The following is a 23,468-nucleotide window of genomic DNA, read 5'->3' as shown; positions in this document are numbered from 1 at the left end:
ATAATTACTGTACAAGTAGGCGTAATTATTTCTCCTAATTTTTACATGTTACGGCTTAATTATAGCGTCTGAATAATACTATACTGCAGCAAGAGGTAATGTTAGTTAATGTTACGCCAACAAATTAATAATGCACAATATAGTCCAGTAAACATCTCCTAGAATATCTTTATTACAAGTTGCTGAAGCAGAGTCGAGAAAAATAGCGTTTTGGGAGATTCATGTCGCTTTAAGTATCATGCAGGGTCGATCCTTCACTAATTTTGTCCACCTAAGCTGACTTTAATAATAATAAAAAAAGAATGCTGCTATTGTTTGGGGTGAGTCATGTCTCACAGAGTTCTTTGTTTCTTCGTAGGCCTGGAGTGTATACTTGGCACTTAATACACTTGTAGGTAGCTCAGTTAGTATGACCTTCACCTCACTTAACAGCTTCACACCTCACCTTCACTCCCTCCTCAATGATACGCCTCACACCTCCTCCTCCTCCTTCTCATTTAACAGCCTTACACCTCACCACCTTGTTACATTTCCTCCTCTCTGGAACAACCAACATTGGGTAACACTATAATATACAGTATCGGAAATGTGAGAAAAATATGCATTAACGCGACATGTTTATAATGTGACAAGTTCTGCATTCTTCACTGAGAGATACCTAACCAATTATAAGTTTATATCATTCACATGCTTTCGTTTATCTGAGATATTTGGTTTACATTTAATGGTAAACCAGATCGGCCAGTAATATACTATCATGAAGTTTGTAATCACGTAACCTTATGTTCTTAGTTTGACTATTGTAATATATCGTCTACAAGTCTGTTTTCAAGGGTCAACTGTTTTATATATAAATTTACTTCTGCTGCCTGTCATGGATAGTTATCTTCCTTGATTTAACTCGTAGACTCTAAGAGTTTTCGTTGTGCACAAGACGGCGTATCAGACTATTCTCTCCCTTCTTACACCACATATAAGAGGGGCTCAGTTCACTGACCCTCTCCACTCTGCTTGATCATCTTAATCTCATATGTAGGACGAAGCTCCATCCTCGGCACCGTCTTCTGCTGCCACCTGCGATTACTCGTTCACTATACACCCGCATCCAGCCCATACGACCACGTCCTGATCACTATAAGAACAGCCTAGTCCCAACCATTGTAAAGATCATCAACAACTCATAAATAACTTACGTGTGTGTTCACTCCTTGCCAATCCCACTTTTATACTAAAATTGTGTTGAAATTCCTTGTTATTGACCCTCCCCATGGTCATTCTATATTATACAGTATATGTATCACTCATGGCTGCTGGCGTCAATAAACTGTTAATAATAATACTGATAATAATAATAATAATAATAATAATATTATTATTATTATCATTATTATTGTTACACACACACACCAGCGCACGCGCGCGCACTTTGACTACTAAAACAGCCGTATAAGGGCTGTTGGCCCACTATTTCAGGAACTTGTTGTCCACCTTACATAAATTAAATTGATAACAAACTTATCTTTTATATCTCAGACACCAGTAGTAGTTTCTCTGGGTGTACCGCTTTAATCTTTTTCTCTCAATATTTCACTATCATACTACAGCATACAATTAAAACTGCTAACTACTCCACAGCCTGGCAAGAGGATTTCCATATGCCAGTGACTGGTGACGCAGCCACTCTGCTCTGTACTGAACACGAGCCACAAGTTTATGACTTTATTTTGTACATTATACTGAGTCCTTCACGCCAGTCTGGGATCATTCCCGTGAAGAACCCCCCCCCCCAAGACATTCCGTTATTTACTACATGAATATTTTCTCTACAGCATCTCAACAACACCCAGCACAATTTGAGTGTTTGGGGGAATAAATTTTGTCTCATTGCTTATGTTTTTCGTCGTTGATCGATAATGCGCTCACCGCCCTAATCAGTGAAAATACGGGGCGGAATCTGATTATCCATGCGGTAGTGTTGTGGCGAGTCAGACCCGGCTGGTTCTCTCCATAAATTTATAAATATAAAATATCCTCCCCCCCCCGTTATGTACCTGGACAGCAGAGGACGGAGGCTGATAATACATCGGTTTCATTAAAGACGAGAGTTACACAATGCACAGGCAAGTTATCTCTACCAAGCCAGTGTGTGTTGTTATAAAAGTTGTCATAGTTCATCCTTCCATCTCTCACATGTTGACAGGTGTTGTGACGTGCCACCTGATGGACGGAATAGTGGCGGTGTCGTCCCTCAGGTGTATCACGTTCTTCCCTGCATGGTAAGGGTGCGGCTGTCTGGTGTCGTGGTCACTGAGCGCACACACACACACACACACAAACACCAGGGACTATGATGATTTTTTTCTTCGAATCTCATAATCGAGGTGCGGCCTGACTAACGCAAGATATAGTTGCAATAAGACCTCTGCACTCTTATTACTTACACTTCTTGATATAAAACCCAATACTCTGTTTGCCTTATTTCGAACATTAACGCACTGTTTTCTAGGCCGTAAGTCCGGGCTTACAAGTACCCCTACAGATTGATGTTGTTAAGGCTGTATGCATTGACAGTATTTGTCCTTCCAATATTAAGTACGCTGCACTTGCTGGTGTTGAATTTCATTTGCCATTTTTTTACCACTACTGCAGTTTATTTAAATCCTCCTGTAGTGCATTTGCATCCTGCCCTGAATTAATCTGCCGCCCTATCTTGGTGTCATCCGCTTGCTTATGTCACTGCTGATCCCAGTATCTAGGTCGTTTATGTAGATTATGAACAATAGTGGGCCCAGTACTGACCCCTGGAGAACCCCACTGGCAACAAAGACCCACTCAGATTTAACACTATCTACGCTGACCCTCTGCGTTCTATCGGTGAGCCATGATTTTATCCAATTTAAAACTTTCCCCTCGATACCATGAGCCTTAACTTTTCTCAGAAGCCTCTGATGCGGTACTCTGTCAAACGTTTTGCTAAAGTCTAAGTAAATAATATCGTAATTTTCGTCATTTTCTACTACCTCGAATACTTTCCTAAAAAACGTCAGCAGATTTGTTAGACAAGATTTTCCCTTTGTAAATCCATGTTGAGTCGTAGATTAATTTGTTTTTCTCTAAATGCGGTCGGATGCTATTTGCTATAATTGATTCAAGAAATGTCCCCACTACTGACGTCAGACTAATCGGCCGGTAATCAGAAGCTGATGCTCTGTCTCCCTTTTTGAATATGGGTACTACATTTGCCTGTTTCCACAAGTCTGGCACAACTCCCGTGTCTAATGATTTTGTAAATAAATTTACGAGGGGTCCGCTAATCTGTTCCTTACACTCTTTCAAAACTCGAGGGAAAATTTCATCCGGCCCTGGGGATTTTGTATTCTTTAATGTATTTATCTTCTTAAGAACATCCTCTTTTCTGATAGTGATATTCTTTAATTTATCTTCTTCATTTCCCTAAATATCAGTTCCACCTCTGGAATTTCCTCGTGAATTTCTTCTGTGAAAACTGATTTGAAGTAGCTGTTTAATGCTTTGCTTATTTTCTCACTATCATCGATCACTTCCCTTCTCTCTGACTTTAAAGGCCCCACTTTGTCCTTGACCAGAGCCTCATTGTGTAGAGTGAGGCAACAAGAGCCTCTACAGCCACCAGAGCCTTACTGTGTTGAGTGAGGCCACCAGAGCCTCAGTGTGTAGAGTGAGGCCACCAGAGCCTCACTGTGTAGTGAGGCCACCAGAGCTTCACTATGTAGAGTGAGGCCACCAGAGCCTCACTGTGTAGAGTGAGGCCACCAGGAAGTACAGACATATGAAAGGTGATCGTGTAATACTCCAGTTCTTGGTCTAGGCAGCAGGAGTCTGCAGGCGCAGGCATACACACTAAATATTAAGCCTTTGGCAAAGAAGTAGCGAGGCCGCCTCTGGACTAGACGGTAAAGTTAAGTACCCGTTCACAGTTGGGTGGACTCGGGGCACCACGGCTGTGAACCAATTACTAGACTTATGACAAGCTTCACATTTATTACTTTATAAAAATATAACACACCAGCCAGGTGAAACGTGGGTGACTACAGTAAGTGGGTGAGTGGTTCACAGGTTAGTGGATGAGTGGTTCACAGGTTAGTGGATGAGTGGTTCACAGATTAGTGGTTGAGTGGTTCACAGGTTAAGTGGATCATTGGTTCACAGATTAGTGGATGAGTGGTTCACAGATTAGTGGATGAGTGGTTCACAGATTAGTGGATGAGTGGTTCACAGGTTAGTGGATGAGTGGTTCACAGGTTAAGTGGATGAGTGGTTCACAGGTTAGTGGATGAGTGGTTCACAGGTTAGTGGATGAGTGGTTCACAGGTTAAGTGGATGAGTGGTTCACAGGTTAAGTGGATCATTGGTTCACAGGTTAGTGGATGAGTGGTTCACAGGTTAAGTGGATCATTGGTTCACAGGTTAACCCGTTCAATACGGGGACGCCACTTTTACTATTTTATTTGGCTAATGCCAGACGATTTTATTCAGCACAGAAGAGGTTAATATGTGAACCCCTCATCCACTTAACCAGTAAACCACTCATCCACTTAACCTGTGAACCACTAATCCACTTAGCCAGTGAACCACTCATCCACTTGTGCACAGGGTCCCCTATGTGCTGAACGAAATCATCAGGGGTTAGCCAAATTAAAAGTGGTGTCCCTATAGTAAAGGGCTTAAGGGGGGGGGGTGTCTATTAGGGGAGATAGTCTATTAGGGGAGATAGTCTATTCGGGAAGATAGTCTATTAAGGGAGATAGTCTATTAGGGGAGATAGTTGTAATGATGGTTTATTTATCAGACCACAGCTTACATCTCAGAAAATGTCCAGACCTGGCCTTACATTAGCGAGGTCAAATGTAAGGGGACCCTTCGCCGCCGCCCGAGCAGCTCAAAGTGACGGCTCTTCTCCCAATATATAGGAAGTCGTAGCACTCCCTCAAGAGAGACACACACACATCACAGGGGGAGGTCCACCACAGCCCAGTCCCGCTCACAGGAGGAGAGTCACGCAAGCCCTTCCTCCGGTCGGGAGGGAGACTTCCCTCCCGACACCAGTTGTCACCACCGAAGCAGAGTCTCCCATAGAGACAGCCCAGAATCAACTGCCAGGCCTTCCCCAGGTCACGTGAGTTTTGTCAGAGCTATCCATAGGATGAGTTACTTACTTGGGAAGTGTATTCATTTCATGTTGTGTCCGAGAATCAGTATCTAGTAACGTAATATAATGTCCTAGTAACTTTGATAGAAGGTGTTATTAATGTGTCCATGCCATTGTCGTAATTAATAAACAGTTGTAACAAAGCGGTGTTTGAGAAGTCGTCCTTGAGAACGTAATAGATGTGTATTGACGTATAAGATAAGATAAGTGTAGACGGTGTAAATAACCAACCGGCCACGCCACCAAACTCTTCCTCTCTTACTATAAATATTCTACCTATATATGTAATCCTCTTCAGACAAGATCCGTCTTGTTACATAGTCTATATTGGGGGAGATAGTATATACTGGGGGAGATAGTCTATATTGGGGAAGATAGTCTATTAGGGGAGATAGTCTATTAGGGGAGATAATCTATGAGGGAGATAGTCTATTAGGGGAGATACTGTATACTGGGGGAGATAGTCTAAACTGGGGGAGATAGTCTATATTGGGGGAGATAGTCTATACTGGGGGAGATAGTCTATTAGTGGAGATAGTCTATTAGGGGAGATAATATATTAGGGAGATAGTCTATTAGGGGAGATACTCTATACTGGGGGAGATAGTCTATATTGAGGAGATAGTCTATTAGGGGAGAAAGTCTATTAGGGGAGATAGTCTATACTGGGGGAGATAGTCTATATTGGGGAGATAGTCTATTAGGGTAGATAGTCTATTAATGGAAATAATCTATTAGGGTAGATAGTCTATTCGGGGAGATAGTCTATTAATGGAAATAATCTATTAGGGGAGATAGTCTATTAATGGAAATAATCTATTAGGGTAGATAGTCTATTAATGGAATAATCTATTAGGGTAGATAGTCTATTAGGGGAGATAATCTATTAGGGTAGATAGTCTATTAGGGTAGATAGTCTATTAATGGAAATAATCTATTAGGGTAGATAGTCTATTAGGGGAGATAGTCTATTAATGGAATAATCTATTAGGGTAGATAGTCTATTAATGGAATAATCTATTAGGGTAGATAGTCTATTCCGGGAGATAGTCTATTAGTGGAGATAGTCTACTAACCTCTTTTGTATCGGGTCCTCTCTCCGATGAATGAAATATTATAAGTAGCGTCTCCATAGTGAAGGGTTTAGCGACGATTAAAGAAAAAGAAGGTATCCTTCAGCGCTGGAAAGACCTCTACCATTTCCTGCTCAACCGAAACAACAATGTGGATGTACTGACGACCCAGCAGGTCCCTCAGCGCCCAATGGGCTTCTCCACCTCAGCTATCCTCTATCCCCTGATGGAATCCCAGCTGATCCCGGCTCACTAGCCGTCTCCACTCTCTCCTGAAGAATAAATGGGAACAGGAGAAAATCCCCAGATCTTAAAGACGCCTTTATCTTCGATATAATTATATATATATATATATATATATATATATATATATATATATATATATATATATATATATATATATATATATATATATATATATATATATATATATATATATATATATATATATATATATATATATATATATATATATATATATATATATATATATATATATATATATATTTATATATATATGCAAGTAAATCACAGTAGGTGCGTGATCTAGGTATGCTGATAACCACCTTGTTTTGTACTTCTCCTTAGTCTGTACTCACCCCTGAAGATGTGAATTACACGAAAGCGCTTGGGAATTTCGTGTTTTCTTCTTTCCTTGTGGTTATCAGCATATATATATATATATATATATATATATATATATATATATATATATATATATATATATATATATATATATATATATATATATATATATATATATATATATATATATATATATATATATGAAACAAGGTAGACCGGTCAGATTATGGGGCAAGTACCACAGGATCTCACTGCTGTCCGTAGCTGGCAAGATTATCGCCTGAGTCCTCCTAAATAGAGGAGGCGGAAAACTTCCTCTCAGAATCTCAATGTGGCTTTAAAGTTTAAACCATCACGTGGCACCACTGACATGATCGTTGCTGCCCGACAGATACAGGAAAAGTGCAGAGATCGGCGCAGTTACTTCTTACATGGCTTTCATCGACCTTACTAAAGCCTTTGACTCTGTCAATAGAGAAACCCTGTGTGTGTGTGTGTGTGTGTGCGTGAGTGATGATGATATAATTGCAAGCAAAATTACAAACATCTTTGCAGAGTCAAAGCTTAGAAGTAATTGCATTACCTAAATGATGTGCTGTGGTCTAGTGGATTCAGTGTTTGCTAATTGGTGTAAGAGTCGCTGGTTCGTGCCCGGGGGATCCATCTGTTATTGGGTACTTAACTAAACAGTTGAGGAAGTGAGGGTCGCTCGGTCTACCCCTGGAAGTACTGTACCTCTAAATATGCAGAGCAATGACTTAGCTGTATACTTTGGTTCATCTATTTTAAATTTTGTCCTTACAATTACCAAAGTGACTCTTATACATTTGCAGAGACCGTTGAACTAAAGATCCTTATACTAAATATCAGAAACAATCACAGTCATATTGCTTCTACAGTCAACTTACCAAGACAATAAATTTATAATTCAGAGAGGTACAACAAGCTGACGCCATTTCTCTAATTTATTTTTAACACCTGACTAATAAGGTTCTAGTTACTTGGGATATATAAAGTCTGACTATGAGTATCACCACAAAAGTTGGACGGTATCAGTAAATTGAAAAAAAAAGAACATCACCAAATTTATTAATTTTATTAGGTCCACAAGATCCCAACCTATGATAGCTACAAAAGACTTTAAACTACTTCAAGCAACGCAAAACAATTTAAGCTAATAAATACGACCAGAAGTCATAAGATGCACTGGGGTGAACAGGTGACAACGCGAGACAAGACAGACGGGTTGACAGCCATTCACGGACACCCTCCCCTGGTCCCTGACACACTTCACAGACATTAAGAAAATCACAAACTGGCTACTGTGTCTGGGAGGTTTCCATCTACCAGTGTAAGAGAATTAAACCAGGAATATGGTGAGGTTTTCATTTACCAGTAGATTAATGTACAAAAAATCCTCAAGACCCTAACTCCCTCATTCACATCCCTGACTACCTCATTCACTCCCCTCACTGCCCCTTCACTCCCCTTCACTGCCCCTTCACGATCATATTCACTCCCCCTCACCGACCCTTTCACTCCCTTCGCGACCCCATTCACTCCCTTCACTACATCATTCACTCCCTGCACAGCACCCTTCACTCCCCTCACTGCCTCATTCAATCCCCTCACTGCTTCATTCACTACCTCACTGCCCTCTTCACTCCCATCACAGCCTCTTCACTCCCCTCACAGCCCCTTCACTTCCCTCACAGCCCCTTTATTCCCCTCACTGCCCCTTTACTCGCCTCACTGCCCCTTCACTCCCCTTACCACCCGTATCACGACTCCACCCTGAAAGTCAAAATTTTGTATTTAATTCATTTGTCAGGAGGGGAGGCTGTACACTTGGCCCCAGTTGTCAGTGGAGAAGGGTGAACACTTGCCCTCAGTTGTCAGTGGAGAAGGGTGAACACTTGCCCTCAGTTGTCAGTGGAGAAGGGTGAACACTTGGCCCCAGTTGTCAGTGGAGAAGGGTGAACACTTGCCCTCAGTTGTCAGTGGAGAAGGGTGAACACTTGCCCTCAGTTGTCAGTGGAGAAGGGTGAACACTTGCGGAAAGCTGTACACTTGCCCACATGCTGTCGGGAGAGGAGACTGTACACTTCCTCTCAGTTTATCATTGTTTGTGGTGGAATGGGTGTGTAAATCTTTTTGTGGTGTTGGCGCGGCCCAACTGAGTCCTGGAGCTGTGAAAAAAGTTCCCAGGCGAAGCGGAACCCTTTACTTAATGTAAGGTAAGGCCAATGGGCTCGTCTATGTTGTGAATTGCCACCGTTGTGGGCAGAACGAAAAGTTCAGATAAAAATAGAGAATCCTTGGTAAAGGTTATACAAGTGACACACACACACACACACACATACACATACACATACACACACACACACATACAGTAGGTCATACTTGTATCATTGGTCCACGTTTGTTATTCCCAAGAAGTACAGAATATTGATGCAAAGTTTCATTACAGTCCAATGCGCCAACTATGACGCTGAAACCTACATACGGCACAGCAAGTCATATTCCAATGTACTATAGTACTGTACTGTATTGTGGTCGCAGTAAAGCGATATATGTTTACTTTTTGAAAAGTGACAAATTTATATGCGGGTGTAAAAATTTTTTAGGTAATTTATGAAAGTACTGAGATGTCGCAGGGATATGGTGGACTTTCCTGACGTCAGTATACAGTAATCGAAGTAAAACGCTGAAGAGGATGAACATTTACCGACCGGTCATGTTAACATCTCGCAGTAAATTTTACATACAAAAATACCAACCAAATTACTGACTGTATCGTAATTAAATACATTCAAGTTAATTTCAATCTACAATTTCTCCTAACAGAAATAAGGCGAAAGTATTTAATTGAGATAGTCTCGTGCTATATATATATATATATATATATATATATATATATATATATATATATATATATATATATATATATATATATATATATATATATATATATATATAACTTTAAGCATAAATCAACCAGTTAGATGTATTCTTGTATCTTCAGTTATTCAGATTCTTCATACCAACCTTTGAGAATCTGGACCCGACGAAGCGAAGAATTCCTGATGGAAGATCCTTCGGTGGCTGTTGCTTGATCACTGTGGTGAAACTGAAGAGGCAATAAAGAGTAAACTGAATGGAGGAGTAACAGAAGAACCACACGAAGAAGTTTGACGAACGTGACGATAGTGATGACACACAAGCTGATGACAAAATGTTTGTCTGGTCCAGTAGAGGCAATTGTTTATCTTTCAACAAGGGAGAACACAGAGTCGTGGTCAATTAGTCCCGTGTGAAGGACTGTGTTACCTGGGGTACCGTCCTTATTCCCTTGCCGTTTCTAATTTTCATATCAGACTTCAATCACAATATACACATGAGACTTACAACATCATTTATGGACATCTAAATCGTCAAGAAAATGTTATTTGTTGAAAAACCCAAATTTTATATACTGTATATCTTTACGTGTACCCTAGGTATTAAGTTACAGGTATTACTGTATTAATCTATTTCATAATTTAAATGATTCCAGCATTTACGTGTAATACTGTATGACAAAGTACAAGTGATGTTTACCCCATAGCTACAACTGTGTTTGAATATCTTCCAGATGTGAACAACTTTGTTTTGTTTCATCGTCTTTCATTATATTCCAGGCTTAAGATGTACAGAGTTGAATTAGTCGAGTTTTAGGTTCAGAGGTTAGACAAGATTATATTGTCTTATGCTCAGATATGTTAATACTAAAATGTATCACACAAGATTATGTTAAAATGGTTAGTGATCGATACCATGAATATATAAATAACAAATATAAACATTTAACTCTTAAGTAGGCCTATAGTGAAGCCAGCTATTTAAACTTATTAAAACAAAATGTCATTTCACTGAATAGGCTAAAATTTTCATTTTCATTTACGAAAAAGAATATCTTCGATTTGAGCGTATCATAGTTCGTTCTTTATGGAATGGTGATGTAAACACACATTAACATGCTTTCACTTGTTAATGTAGATTACACTGTATAACTATAGTTCGTGTTTTTTAACTTGGCGAAACTGGTCCATTTTAAAAGATCAGAATTACATTGAAATATTACACGGCCCCTGAAAGTTGGCGAATGAGTGTGACATACTGGGAGCTTGGCCGCTCAGCCGTCAGCAGAGGCAGGAAATATGAAGTTGTTCGCTGTCATGTTTCCAGTCTCTGCAGACGGCCATGTAATATTTCAATGTGATTTTGATCTTTTAAAATGTTAGTTTTTGCAGAATGTAGTATTAATGATACGTACTTTGTCTTTGTATGCCTTATTGTGGGTAAAAAAAGTATATATTAAATGCGTCCTCCGAAAACGTGTACTTGCTATCAGAGTTTAGTAATAAATTCATGTATAAGATTTCTGATAAACTTCCTACGTGCTCATATTTTAAATAATGAATGTTTATATTTGTATATAATTTAGCTAAATATCTTCCTCGTCAGAAAAGGTCATCCCAACGATTATGAATAAACACATTTTGAAATACATCATTACTTCAGGACGAAATCGGACAGATGTGCAACAGCCAATCAGCTGTAACTCTTGAGGAAGGACTATTGTACTGAATATACACAGGGTGACTTTCCCTTGCATCCAGTAAATTGCAGGGTGCATTCCTGGGATAATTCTAAGCCACAATGTCTATCTGACAAAATGTCGGAATCCGCATAGTTTCCTAGCTGCAGGTTGGAGTGAAACAGCTCAAAATTTTTGTGTAATTTTATGCACATATCTCTACAGTCTACACAATGTAATACAGTTGTGATCCTATCAGTAATTTTTTTTCAAAATTCCCTCCCTCTGTATATATATATATATATATATATATATATATATATATATATATATATATATATATATATATATATATATATATATATATATATATATATATATATATATATATATATATATATATATCTTGATAAAATCACACGGGGAAAAGGGAAACAACGGAGCACCTTAGCTTTCGTCTTTATTCAAGATATCTTCAGAGGCATATAGTAAGATCGTGAGACCCGAAATTTCGTGAAACCCTCGGAATTTCAGTCAAGTCACGTAATTACTGTTTCAGGCAGGGTCTTAACGAAATTACTCAAATATTTAAGAATTTCACGAAATTACTTGAATAATGTCATTATTTGTGCACGATCTTACTGAATGGCTTTAAACAATTTGTTGAGTCTACCATATCGTTTATGCCGTGCTTCCTAATACACGTATGCATGAAACACCATGTTGTTGACATAGTGTGAGTTGTCTCTTCATAGTGAATTAACCTACGGTCTGTATAACACATTACTACAACACTGAAGTGAATCACAAGAGCATAATGTTGATAATGTTTTTTAGTTTGTTTATTCGATTGGTAGGTCTGCCTGGTGGACGTCTTCGAAAGCGTTGATTATGAAGAAAAAAGTTTCTTTTGTCACTTGTTAGAGATACATTATATGGCGATTTAATATAGATGTGTTTTATCTCATTATGTTTTAGTTTTAGTTTAGTTTTATTCACTTAATAGACTGAGTTAGGAGTAAAATTCTCATTTCTTCACAGTTGATTGACATTTTGAGACACTGATGAGGACTGAGTTTGGAAGTGTTGTTTCAGAGGTTCATGACCAGCGGTGATAATGTGTTCGTTACAGTGAACTCATTCATATGGGATAATAGTCTTTATAAGTGGTAGAGTAGAGGTTTCTTTTATTAATAGAAAAATTACAATTGAAAAACAAAAAAGTAATTACATAGGTTTTATATCAGCGAATCAGGTATTTCACGAATTTGAAGAGATACAATCGAAGTTTTCTCACAGTAATGGGATAAGTTCATTAAGTCCCATGAAGCTTTGACACCTGCTTTGAGATATTTTATGAATCATTGTCATGAACCGCAGCGGTCAGTTCTGCAGCTGCTGTTGTCGCGTTAAGAAACGTTAAAGTGAAGTGTTAGAAAGTGCTACAGTGAAGTGTTATGGTGTCAAGACTTAAGAGGTAAGTGGTGATCAACACGGGTTGTATGTACAGTGACAATGAGGATGTAAATGTCGTGGGCAGAAGCCGACTCGAAACATACTCAACCAACTGCTAAACTACTCACATTACCTTATTCCTCTTCACATTTTTTTACCATTAACACCACGAAAAATCAATTAATTTCGCAAGGACTTACTAGGCGGTATACATAGACAAATTATTATAGTTAATAGGAAATAAGCAAATTTGTTGTCAATGTGTTTACTATATGGCGTCTCGATCTACCCACTCGCAGTGAAAACACAAGAGAGGGATGTTGATGTTTCTCTACATTCTAACTTAACCCAACTTATTTAAACTTAATCTGACTTAACAAAAGAGAATTAAGTATTTAAACCTAACCTAATCATGCTGACCTAACATTACAGACTTTTATTATTTTGAAGTTAGTGTTAGATTTGTTACGTTCTTGGGTAAAGTTGTAGGAAGCTCCCGCTTAGTAGTAAAAAATTCGCGAGAAACTGCAGGAAAATTTTGGGGATTATTTTCGTTTCGTACAACCCTGGAATCCGGGATTTTCAACATATGCGTAATTCTGAGTGACTTTTATTCTATACACTTCCGTCGCAAATTAAAAATAATGTCGTTATTTAATTTTTTAAATCCTAGACAATATTTATTACAAAACTTCAAGAAAATTTACCGGGCTTTGAAGTTGAGGGAAAATGTGGGGTAAAATACTAAAAAAGAACACTACTGTAGTATCTACCATCGCTTGTGTTATTGTTTATAGAATTTTGATTTAAAATATAAATTATGCTTTGCCCGTAAGGTTTAAAACATCTTTATATACATTTTTTCAAGAATATGTTCTTACATTTTACCATTTAACTATGCTAGATTTCATTTTCCAGAAAAAAAAGACCATACAGTATTTGTCTTGCATTTTGGCACGTGAGGTCGTGATGTAGATTTTGTTCAAATATCATACAAAAGTACTCCACATTATGATTAAGGATCCTGATTCAGAATTAAAAAAAAGTAATTAGTGATAGTTAATGATCCTTAAAAAATATACATATTGAATGCAGTATTGAAAATGCTAATTACTGTGCCCTTAAATTTTAAATGACCTTTATATTATCTACAAAAAAGCAGTTAATTACCCCCAAAGACATCTGATCTATGGCACACGAGGTCATGACATACATTTGGTTCAAATTTCACACAAAATTAATCTTATACATGTTGATTAAGGATCGGGATTAAAAAAAAGAGTAATTAGTTTGAAATATTGAACAAGTTATATATAATTATAGGAATGAAAGCATAACTGTGGCCTCATTCATGTTTTTTGGTTCAGGCGGGATGGTTCCAGGCCAGGCGGGATGGCTCCTGGCCCAAGACATGATGGGTGATGCCAAGGCTTCCTCTACCACCAGGTCAAGGTAAACACTACTGCTTCTTTTATTTTGACAAGATGGACAAGTATCTCCATTAATATTTTGTTTTAACCCAAAATATTGTTAGTGACCGAAAATTTGTTGTTACCTCGCGCTCCCATCCTTGTGAGGCCAAATTATGGACGGGGAGAAATAGAGTATGTTAAAAATAAAGTGAAAATAAACTCTTTACCTCTCCGATCACACTATTTGACTAAGCAACCTAACAAAAGACATGTGAATGAATTATAAACTTTGTGATCTGTTTAGAGGAGGTGGCGTGAGTCATATTTAAGGAACAGTGGACATTTCACGTCTTTATATGTGGTATTTATGATATATACTTCAAATTAGAAGGAAACGTATCATTCATTTTACTTTTAAGGTAATATTCCCTGTTTATATTTAATATAACATGTTGCTCACTTTCATTTATTATTTTCCATGAATTCTTAATAAATATTTTTTAAATGAAATAATCTTGTCAAACCTCATCTAAATTAAGAGGTTTAATCATATTTTAAGGAAAACACTTATTTAATTTTCTTAGCTAATAAGTACAGTATGTAAAATTAAAAAAATCGGAAGTATTTGCAAGCAATTACTTTTTTTTTATTAGCAATGTTACGAAGCGTCTTCGTTCATCTGGCATCGGTAAGGGACCAATAAAATTTATAATATTTCTTAATTCATTTCATTATTGATGCCTAAATAACTTAATATTTGCTTGAAAATTTATAAAAAATTGCCTGAAAACTCGTATAATGCTTGGAAATTGATTTATGTTTTCTGATATCCACGCTGCGACGAAGTAAAAAAAATCTAAATTAGTCACGGTGGGAGCTTAGAAGTCAAGACGTTTGTAAATTTGGAGCTTCTCTAGAATATTTATACATACACGCTAACTACCACAGACTAGATACAAGCTCGTCTCCGGAACTCTCAGCATAGAACCAGAGTCGATTATGTTATAGTAAGGAGCGCAGCAATAATGGTGACGGTATGATCCACTCGTGGGTGTGTGGCTGGGGTCCTGGTATGATCCACTCGAGGGTGTGTGGCTGGGGTCCTGGTATGATCCACTCGTGGGTCTGTGGCTGGGGTCCTGGTATGATCCACTCGTGGGTCTGTGGCTGGGGTCCTGGTATGATCCACTCGTGGGTCTGTGGCTGGGGCCCTGGTATGATCCACTCGTGGGTGTGGATGGGTTTTAATACATAAAGTAAACTATTTTAAGTTTTTATTGGATGTGATCACAAGGGAAGTTTTGATATACAAAAATAGATAACTCTATTTTTGTTTTGTTGGCCTTGTTTACCTCTACAACTCACTGTGGGGTCCAGGGTAAGGTGTAAATGATCTGGTATTCACATTTTTTTAAAGTCATTCAGTAAGATCGCGTAAAAATAATGACTATTTCAGTAATTTCGTGAAATTCCTAAATATTTTAGTTATGTGAATTCCCTGAGCGAAACGGTAATTACATGAAATTGCTGAATTTTCCAGGGATTTCACGAAATTACTGGTTTCACAATCTTGCTGCAAGTTATTGATATATATATATATATATATAGTGGGGTATGCTATAACGAACGGATCCTACTACGAATATTCCTATAACGAACGGTTTTACCTATAAAATTGAGAATGCTATAACGAACGCAACTCCTACAACGAACGCGGATGAATACCGGACTATTTCGCCTGGCGCATGAATATTGTTGTACCGCGACCCACAACAAGAGCGTCAGGCGCCATCTTTGTCTCATTGTGTAGCCAGTGCACCACTGTTATTGTTGAAATTTCGTCTTTTGATGTGGAAATTCGCGTTATTTGTATAACTATTTTGTTATACAAGTATACAATTGTAACAATGAGTCGTCCAAAGCGAGTGAGAAAGCTAATAACCCTTGAAACTAAGAAAGAAATTGATAAAGAAACGTGAGAATGGAAGAAGCATTGCGAAACTTAGTGATGAATATGGGATGGCTAAATCGACTATATGTACGATTTTGAAGAATAAAGAAGAGGAGTTAAAAACTGTGCAAGTGGCTAAGGGAATCTTTAGACTTAGCAAAGCAAAGTGTAATGTGATTGAAGAGATGGAAAATTTACTCTTAGTGTGGATAAAGGAGAAAGAAATGGCAGGTGGTAACATTAGTGAAGCTATAATTTGTGAGAAGGCCAGACAATTGTTTGAGGACCTTAAAGCCAAGACTCCCAGTGGAAGTGATAGTGATGTGCCAGTGTTTAGGGGTACCTGCATGCTGAATAACACTAAGGTAAGATAAAGTACCGTATTTTTTACATTTTCCACAGAATTTTTTCAGTGTTAGGCGGTTGTATTTGGGGGCCTGGAACGGATTAATCCTATAACGAACGAATGCTATAACGAACGAGGTTCTGGAACCAATTACGTTCGTTATAGCATACCCCACTTATATACACAAAACCACAAACATGATGTCATCAGATGTTACCAAAATAGGATTCGGGTTTCGTCCATTTTCCATGAGCCTCTGACCCATCCTGGCGTGACCAATGATCCTTAAAGTACTCTCCTCTGATTCATTTAATGGAAACTATAAAATCGTTCTACATATGGGTATTGATAGCTGCCAGAGGCCTGTTTGTTTGTTTTGATCTGATGCCAATGTTTTTAAATATAAATTATTGTCTATTGCATTATAAATTTGATGTAATTTGTCTTAATTTGCATTATAATTGCTAAAGATATAAAATTGCAGAGCTGTTCTCTCTACCCCTCAGTCGCCCTGCTGGCTTCTTCCGAAAGCGAAGAATTGATGCCGGCCTCGACGGCTATTCCAAACAATTATGAATGAATTTATTTGCAATACAGTGTTGCCTCATAGTCTAATCCAATGCTTCCCAACCAATTTAATCTGACAAGCACCAAACTTTTTTCAAGATGGTCTGCTCGATGGCTTAATGAAGATTTATTACGTGATGTCCTAAATCTAGAACTGGTGCTCGCGAACACGATTTTAACAATTTTATGCTTTGTAGAATAGCTGCCCGACTATTAGGGAACACAGTGGTACACAGTGGAATCCTTGACTCGTTATCTAATTAGACATCTACATATATTATAAGCTATGGTTATCATTTTGACCTCCTGGTGTCAGAATTAAAAAATTCTGTCGGGCAGAAGTTTATAACCTCTATGTTTCAGCTGAAGTATTTTCACCGTTGACATATGCAGTAACCCATCTTTCCTGTCCCCTGGGGTTATAGACTTATTCTAGATGATGACGAGAGGTTGACAGTGAAACAAATTGATAAAAATGAAGAAGTATTGTTGGAACTAGGAAGAGCTGTGGGACTGTATTCCCCTCTTCCACCATTTTGTATCAGCTGCAAGGGTGCAGTGTGTTTTCGCCAGGAAATTAAAAAAAACACACAAATATTAATCCCTTAAGTACGGTGCCTAAACCCTTTGAATACGAAGACAAGCCTCTGGTAAAATGTTATTGTCATTGTACTCGAGGGAATGAGTTACTGTACTTAAGTGATTAAACGTCGTTCATAGTGGATTCGCTTATTGTACTCCGGGGTTAAAGTTAGTTACTATAATGGAGGCTACATATAGTAAGTAGTCTCAAAATTTATTAAACTCACCTTAAGTCTCAATCAGGACCCAGAATATTGAGTATCGGGCAACAAATACTAGAAACATAATTCAAAATTTAGCTTCCTGCTCTTATAAATAAATAATAAATAAATATCCCGACGACTGTTTCATGGTTTGCCAATAGATGATTTTCATATATCAAGGAACTTGCCGTTGACGTCACCTAGCAACGCCATCCGCGGGTTAAAACAAACTCTTAGCCACCTTAGCAACGCATATTAGATCACACTTGACTTGCTCTTAATAATATACTAAAAATAGGTTTGGAAGGCACTACAACACTGGGGGAAATTAGCACCGCCGTTCACTGATTAGCGTAATGCTCTGAGTATATCAAATATCAACCTCCCCGAGCACTCCACCAGGATATGAAATACAGCTAAAGGTAAACACTGATGCCACGAGGCTGAGAAATATGATTCATGATAAGAGATAAATGGAAAAGACAACAGTATATTTCACAAGGTTGGCGATATTTCTCAAAGACAAACAATATAAATGTCATCGAATTTATATAAAACATTGTAGTAAGTTGTGTACATCAACATTCCCATGAGGTTTTACTTTCCGCTCTCTCTCCAATAAATAAAAATTTAGAATAAAACGCCCACTATAAACTGAATTTTGTTAACATATGGTGTATGTCCTCTTCTCACTCACCACATAACTCTATGGGGTGGAATAAAATTCATGCTGGGTGATAAAAAAACACACGCGCTCCCTTCCGTAGCTCGTGTGATTGACAAGTTAATCGGTTTAAAACAGCGAAACAGCGAGATTTTTTTTCTTTTACAATATCTAATTGGTCGGTACGGGTGTATAGGAACGACCACGTGGATAACGGTAACTCACACACTATGAATAGGATCATTATTAACCTATCCTCATGTAACATAATTTGCGTAAACTGTGGTATGTTTTTGAATTGATGGTGAACAATGTTTTTAATGAAGAAAATGTTACGAAATGTGAAACAATTTCCATAAGCTATTAATAAAGTGGCGTCCAGTCGCTAGTGAAGGGGCTGAAAGCAACTGACCTTCTGGCCGAAAAGGTAATTTTATTTTATTTTATAGCTCTAACTTAATGAACATTTTTGTACAGTTTTTCAAAATTTACTTTGCTTTATTTAAGGCGCCAATTACCACCAAAAGATAGCCAACGTATACCTAAAATAAGTTAGGTCAGGTCAGGTCAGGTCAGGTCAAGCCAGGTATTTGGTAATGTTTGGCCAGACAGAAGTTTCCAAAAACGAGAAATACTTAGAAGTTATCGGTAATCGGCAATTATCCTAATTTAGTGTACAGTATACAGTACATGTTACACTAAATAGCGCATATTACTTAATAAGGTATAGAGAACAAACCGCGGACTAAGTTTAACAAGGTTGTTACCTTGACAACTACGTTAATTGTTGAAAATTCAATTACCAAACGAGCAGTAGTCTCCACGGGACAATGATAAAAAAATATAATGAATTAACACATTTAGGTTAGTTAATGTTAGGTTTGGTTAGTTTAGATTAGGTTAGGCTAGGTTAGGTTACATTGCGTTGGATTGGGTTAGGTTGAATCAGGTTAGGTTAAGTTGGTTTAGCTTAATGTTTAATTTTAAAAAACAAAAATATGCACTTAATGTTTAAAAATGTAAACTCCATTTAAAACAATGGTCTTGCATTTTAGTGCTTAGACCGCATCACCACAGCTGCGATCAAACCTTTATATATATATATATATATATATATATATATATATATATATATATATATATATATATATATATATATATATATATATATATATATATATATATATATATATATATATATATATATATGTGTGTGTGTGTGTGTGTGATGAATTAAACCAGAAGGTAGCTAGTAGGAAAGAATATATGTGAGAGTGGGTCCCATTGGCTTGCTAGCTTGTTAGGGAGAAGTGCTGATGAAGCAAACTGTAAATTTGGACTTTTCGGTACAGCGAGAAAATCTTTCAAAAACTATCCCAAGGTTGCGTTAAGGGTGGGCGTACAATCCATCACATTCAACTTCAAAAACAAAGTAAGAAACTATGTTTAATGTGCTCCCTTATATGGTAATACAGCTTCACTAGCGGAAGGAATGTGTACTTGTTAAAAAGATTGATCCCTGTTTGAAAAGGGAGCATCGGAGTGACAATTTTGGGAAATGTCAGCAATATTGAACCAGAAGTTTTTGGACGTCGTAAATGTGAAAAGTTAAAAGTTGACAGACGACGAGGGATGGCTGATCATACCCACAGTACATCCAGTTATTAAGAAAAAGGAAAACAAATCAATTGCCCAAAATTAAAAATAAAAGAATAAACAGGTAACCTAAACGTACAGCTGTGTCGAGGGTGTGTGAGGGCCCGTTACACACAGCACGGCCAGATATAGAAGTTAGGGGACTCGATGATAACGATTGATAAGACATATGGCAAAAAATAGGCCATGTATGTATGTATGTATGTATGTAATAATAATAATGATAAATAATAATAATAATTAACGGTTTATTGAAAACATTCTGCAGCCCGAAGGCTGAAAATATACATTGGACATAAATGACTTATTACATACATTGGTGGTTTAACAAAAGCCTTCTTTAGAGAAAAAAGCCTTACTTTAGAGAAGAGGTAAAAACATACAGTGAACATACAGATTAATGTAGGTGTTGAACAGCAAACTCGTAGTGTAGTAACTCCCTCCCAGATGGTGTTAGGAGGAACTCACGTGGTGTAGTAGTTCCCTCAGATGGTGTTATGAGGGACCTGGCGTGGTGTAGTAATTCCCTCGCAGATGGTGTTATGAGGGGCCTCACGTGTAGTAATTCCCTCACAGATGGTGTTATGAGGGACCTCACGTGGTGTAGTAATTACCTCACAGATGGTGTTATGAGGGACCTCACGTGGTGTAGTAATTACCTCACAGATGGTGTTATGAGGGGCCTCACGTGGTGTAGTAACTCCCTCACAGATGGTGTTATGAGGGGCATCACGTGGTGTAGTAATTCCCTCACAGATGGTGTTATGAGGGGCCTGACGTGGTGTAGTAATTCCCTCACAGATGGTGTTATGAGGGACCTCACGTGGTGTAGTAATTCCCTCACAGATGGTGTGATGAGGGACTTGACGTGGTGTAGTAATTCCCTCACATATGGTGTTATGAGGGACATGTGGTGTAGTAATTCCCTCACAGATGGTGTTATATGAGTGAGGTTTGGTCTTAGGCCTTCCTATCGTAGACGGATTAACACATCGCTGGTTGTTGTTGGGTCTCACGGGCCGTTATCACTGGGTACCTGGGACCTCACTGTGTGAAGGTTAACTTGGGTACGACTGTTACTGTTGAGTTGTTCTCACTGACTTAAGCACTGTTCACCACTGTTCACCTCTGTTTAACACTGGTTCCGTTCCTTTCCTAAATGAAATTGTAACTTCTGGCGAGAACTTGTTGATCTTCCTGTGGGGAGGAGGGTTCAGGGGAGGGGGTTGGTATGGGCCAACTTAACAGTTGACCTGGCTGCTCCGAGAGGAGCGCCAGGTACGTCTTCACCCTTCGGTTGTCAAGGATGTATGTATGCATGTATGTCCGGGCAGGGTGAAACTATGGGCAAGTTTTTTTACGCCATTTGCCTCTGTCTACCCAGCAGTAATTGGGAACCTGGATGTTAATCGATTTGCGGATCGTGTTCCGGGATAGTGGTTCGCCAGCGCAGTTGGCGAGTTGTCCGGTCTTCTCGGACTATTCCTTGACACGGGGTCATGCAACTTTTTAACTTAGGTGGTTATTGTGTTGGCGACAGCTTCTACACCTTAAACAAATTCACGCCTGAGTGGCCCTTGGGCCGGCCATCCTCGTTACACGAGGATGGCCGGCCATTATTATGTGTGTAACACTGGGATGATGAAAGATTAATAATCAGAAACACCGAATCATGATAACCAGCATCTTGAGGAAAACTTCCTATAGGGAAAAAGTCGTTGTTACCTCTAGAACATCCTAAAAACAAGGAATTAAATTGTTTTACCCTAAACACGAATCTAAGTTGACTCGCTGCTCCCGGCGATGCCATGTTGGCTTGCTTACACAACATACTGGTAATGTGTAGTAGATAAGATGAACCAATCAAGCTTACCTACCATAGAATGAAAGTATATTATTCCAGGTTAGGTTTAGTATGCTAATTTTCGTTAGATTAATTAACCCCTTGTGCTGAATAAAATCGTCTGGCGTTAGACAAATAAAACGTCAAAAGTGGCGTCCTCGCGGTGAAGGTCAGATTCAGATTTGGCCCGAGCGAGGGCTAGTTTATTGGGCATCCCCATGCATCCTTGCAAGGTGGAACGCCATAGCGTTATGTATATTTGGTTAAGTAAGCTATAGAAAGGTTTGCTCTTAATAAAAAATAGGGAAAACAAAAGTTTGAAAGTTGTAATTCCTTCACCGTATTTCATTCTACAGGTAAGAAAGGTTTTTTCTATCGATGTTTTTCCTAAACTTGTTGGTCATCACGAGTCGGTGCTCCTCAGTATGACCTGCTCAAAGTGGGAGGACAGTCTAGAGTCAATACTATCTGATCAGTATTCATTATTTGTTGAACATGATCACTTTATTTTAATTCTCGGCTCGCAGAACGTCACCACAAAACTAGTAAAAGACAAGAGGGTTATTTTTAATGTTTCTCTATGTCACAAAATAAAAAAGTTTGTACAGAGAGCTCAAACCTTGCAAGAGATTAAAACAACACTAACTATTGGTAAATTTTTGCAACCCAAGGAGATTTATAAAACAGGCAGATACAATGGTGAAAACAATCGCCTTAGTTATCAAGGGTTACAATACAGATACCACTACACATGCTGAGGCTTAATGTCTTACCGAAGTGATGTGGAGTCCAATATGTGTAACGCCGTAAGTGGTTTGTGGCTCATCCTCGATAACCTTTAAATTACTGTTCTGACTGGGATAGGAAGTCGGTGTCTTGTTTAGTCTCTCCATTGTTCCTGCTCAGTTTACGCTTCATTGGCCTGTGTTCGTACAGGTGGAAACCGGAGTACCAGGAGAAAACCTGATATGTTTGGCAGGGACAGACGAATAATAATACCCTTCTCACATCCGAACCTGGGACACAATATTGAGAAGCAAGTGTACTTCCGCTGTAGCTCACAGATAAGTGGTTCACCCTATATATTGTCCCATAACAGTGACACCGTGCATCACTTTACAGATAAGTGGTTTACCCTATATATTGTCCCATAACAGTGACACCGTGCATCACTCTTCACAGATAAGTGGTTCACCCTATATATTGTCCCATAACAGTGACACCGTGCATCACTCTTCACAGATAAGTGGTTCACCCTATATATTGTCCCATAACAGTGACACCGTGCATCACTCTTTACAGATAAGTGGTACACCCTATATATAGTCCCATAACAGTGACACCGTGCATCACTCTTCACAGAT

The 23,468-nt window shown here is 38.4% G+C and overlaps 1 protein-coding gene across 1 annotated transcript in view; it reads right to left on the bottom strand.

Moving 5' to 3' along the window:
• Window positions 1–23,468, bottom strand: part of LOC121865167 (galactose-3-O-sulfotransferase 4-like) — an 84,048-nt gene that overhangs the window by 58,932 nt on the left and 1,648 nt on the right. The gene's annotated exons all lie outside the window — the stretch shown is intronic.

The sequence above is a fragment of the Homarus americanus genome, unplaced genomic scaffold, assembly GCF_018991925.1.
Source record: "Homarus americanus isolate GMGI-L3 unplaced genomic scaffold, GMGI_Hamer_2.0 scaffold37678, whole genome shotgun sequence".
NCBI lineage: Eukaryota > Metazoa > Arthropoda > Malacostraca > Decapoda > Nephropidae > Homarus > Homarus americanus.
This window is presented reverse-complemented; position numbering and strand designations above follow the sequence as displayed.